General features: G+C 35.6%; 1 pseudogene; it reads right to left on the bottom strand.

The window, feature by feature from the left end:
• Positions 1-1,929: 1,929 nt before the first annotated feature.
• Positions 1,930-3,625, bottom strand: LOC118675678 (annotated as a pseudogene).
• Positions 3,626-3,837: the final 212 nt, after the last annotated feature.

The following is a 3,837-nucleotide window of genomic DNA, read 5'->3' as shown; positions in this document are numbered from 1 at the left end:
GAGAGAAACATTTATGTGAAAGTGAAACATCAATCTGCTGTCTCCTGCATGCCCCCTACTGGGGATTGAGCCTAGGTATGTGCTCTAATTGGGAATTGAACCAGCAAACTTTCAGTGCACAGGATGATCAATGCCCAACCAACTGAGCCACACAGGCCAGGGCTGGGTGACCATTTTACAATGACCATACCGACTACTGCTGAGAATGTGGAGCAAACAGATCTCTCATGCACTGGTAATAACCATTTTGGGAAGCAGTGTTTTAAAAAGGTTATGTATACATTCTAGGGCCATTCTACTCTTAAATTTAATCCAAGAGAAATTAATTTAATTCATACAAAATTATGGGTAAATGTGTATGCATAAAATCTGTATGGACAAATTTTATCCATAGAAAAAAAACTGTTCAAAAACATCAATATCAGCTTTATTTGTAACAAGCAAATATCCACCAACAGGTGAATGGATAAACTTTGTGGCATATCCACAGAACTGAATGCCACTCAGCAGTAAAAAGGAACAAACTACTTACACAACTAAATGGATGATTTTCAAAATAATGACACTGAATGTAAGAGCCAAACAAAAAACAAGTCAGAATGCATTAATCCATTGGCATGAAATTCTAAGGAATTTAATGTAGATGACAGATAATTAATGGTTGTCTGGCAGGTAGGTAAGAGAAGCACAAGCAAAGCAAACTTTTGTAGAGGATGAATGTGTGCATTATCTTGATTATGGCAATGGTTTCATTGATACTAGTATGTACATATGCCAAAACTTATCAATTTTTATCAATATGTACATATGAAAAAATATGTGTGATTTATTGTCCCTGGTCAGTGGGGTTCAGTTGGTTGAGTGTCCATCCCATGCACTGGAAGAGTTCTGGTTTGATTCCCAGTCAGGACCCGTGCCCAGGTGGTGGGCTTGGTGTGCCGGAGGTAGCCAATCATTGTTTCACTCACACATTGATGTTTCTCTCTCTCCCTCTCCCTTCCTCTCTCTAAAAAGAGTCAATAAAATTCTTTTTAAAAATTTAATTTAAAAAAGTGTGCGTGATTTACTGTATGATAATTATACTTCAATGAAACCTCTGGAAAATAATAGTAGAGAATAATGTTATTTTGGGCCAAAGAAGTGAAATAAGAGAAAAATTGAGCTATGTCTAAATAATGTTTTTAGCTACAAGAAACAAATTTAAACCTATTTTAAATGGGTAATTAATTGACTTATAAAGATAAAAACTGGACTAGGAAATTTTTAACCATAGGAAAAAGGAGTTGGTTTAGGGAAAATTAAGCAAAGTTAAATTAGTAATGATAAAATACAGGGAAAACATAAGATAATAATAGATATGAAAGAAGATATTTTGGTGAGGCTGTAACTTATAGAACAACAAAGTCAAATAAGAAAAATAAACTTAGATAAATATTCAACTATTGCATGCATACAATGTGCCAGAGACATTAACAACAATAAATAAGACACAAGCTATCATCATTATCCTTGATCACTTAGGATTTCCCATTTGACACTTGATCATTTAAAAAAAGAGATCCATAAAACAATGAAGGGGAAAAGCTCAAAACTCATCTCAACTCCAACTATCTTTGTGTTTCTAAAAGGAGCTGGCAAAACCCTGAAGTTACTTCATCTTTCATATACAGGCATAACTAGAAGATATTGCAGGTTCAGTTTCAGAATACCGCAACACAGCAAATGTCATAATAAAATGAGTCAAAAAATTTTTGGCTTCCCAGTGCATATGAAATTTATATTTCCAGTGTAGTCTACTAAGATGCAATAGCTTTATGTCTAAAAATGTATATTTCTTATTTTAAAAATAATGTCTTGCTAACCATCATCTGAACTTTAGGCAAGTCATAATCATCCTGCTAGAGGAAGGTCTTGCCTCAAAGTTGAGGGCTAATGAATGATCAGAGTAACAGCTGCTAAAAGTTGGGGTATCTGTGGCAATTTTAAATAAGGCAGCAATGAAATGTGACTTACTGATGTACTCTTCCTTTCTCTAATGAGTTCTCTGTAGCATGTGATGCTATTTGATAGCATTTTACCTACAATAAAACTTTCAAAATTGGAGTCAATCCTCTCAAACCCTGCCACTGCTTGATCAACTAAGTTTATGTAATATTCCAAATATTTTGTTATCACTCAATAATCTTCACAGGATCTTCATCTGGAAATTTCACTGAAAAAAAAAAACACACATTTTCTTCCCTCATACATAAGCAACTTCTCATTTGTTACAAGTTTTATTATGAGATTGCAGAGACCCAGTCACATCTTCAGGTTCCACTTCTAATTCTGGTTTTCTTGCTATTTCCACCACAATTGCACTCACGTTCTCCATTTAATCTTGAACTTCTCAAAGCCTCCCTAAGGGCTGGACTCAACTTCTTCCAGACTTTTAATGTTGATATTTTGACCTCTTTCCATAAATCATAAATGTCCTTACTGGCATCTAGAATGGTGAATCCTGTATAGGAGGTTCTCAATGCAGTTGTCCCAGGTCTATCAGAATAATCTGCAGCAGTGATGGCCTTACAAAATGTATTTCTTAAATAATAACACTTGAAAGTCAAAATGACTCCTTGGTCCATGCTCTGCAGAATGTATGTTGTGTTAGCAGGCATGAAAACAACATTTATCTCATTGTACATTTCCAGCAGAGCCCATGAGTGACCAGGTGCATTGTCAATTGAGTAATATTTTGAAAGTAATTTTGTGAGAGAGAGAGAGAGAGAGAGAGAGAGAGAGAGAGAGAGAGAGAGCAGTAGGTCTCAACTGTGGGCTTAAATATTTAGGAAACTATGTTGTAAACATATATGCTATCATCCAGTCTTTGCTGTTTCATTTGTAAAGCACAGGCAGAGTAGATTTAGTATAACTCTTAAGAACCCCACCATTTTCAGAATGATAAATGAGCATTAGCTTCAACTTAAAGTCACCAACTGCAATCACCCCCAACAAGAGAGTCAGCCTGTCCTTTGACTCTGTGAAGCCAGGCAATGACTTCTTCTCTCTAGCTATGAAAGTCCTGGATGCATCTTCTCCCCATATGAGGCTGTTTTGTCTACATTTAATATCTGTTACCTAATGTAGCCACCTCCATTAATTATCTTATAACTTGGATCTTATAACTTGGCTGGATCTGTATAACTTGCTGCAACTTCTACATCAGCACTTGCTTCACCTTGCACTTTTATATTGTAAAGATGGCTTCTTTCCTTAAACTTTTTCAAGCTTCAAACTTTTCTTCTGCAGATTCTTTACCTTTCTTAGCTTTCATAAAGTTGATGAGTCTTAGGGCCTTTCTCTGTATTAGGCTTTGATTTAGAAAATATTGTGGCTTGTTTGTCCCTGATCCAGACCACTAACATTTTCTCCATATCACCAATTAGGCCATTTCACTTTCTCATCATTTGTATGTTCACTGGAGTTGCACTTTTAATTACTTCACTAACGGTTTGGTGCAATAGGCCTAACTTTCTGCTTATATGGACTTTCAACATACCTTCTTCACTAAGTTTATCATTTCCAGGCTTTGATTTAAAATTAGAGATGTGTGACTATTCCTTTAACTTGAATACTAAGAGGCCATTGTAGGGTTATTAATTGGACTAATTTCAATATTGTTGTATCTCAGGTAATAGACCCAAGGAGAGGGAGAGAGATGGGGTACAGCTCGTTGCTGGAGCAGTCAGAACACACATTTATCAATTACATTTGCTGTGTTATATAGGCACAATTCGTGGAGCCCCAAAACATTTACAATAATAACATCAAAGATCACTGATCACCATAACAAATATA

This window comes from Myotis myotis, unplaced genomic scaffold (genome assembly GCF_014108235.1).
Source record: "Myotis myotis isolate mMyoMyo1 unplaced genomic scaffold, mMyoMyo1.p scaffold_m19_p_2, whole genome shotgun sequence".
NCBI classification, from domain to species: Eukaryota; Metazoa; Chordata; class Mammalia; order Chiroptera; family Vespertilionidae; genus Myotis; species Myotis myotis.
Note: the sequence above shows the minus strand (reverse complement) of the source record. Positions and strands in the feature narration are given on the sequence as shown.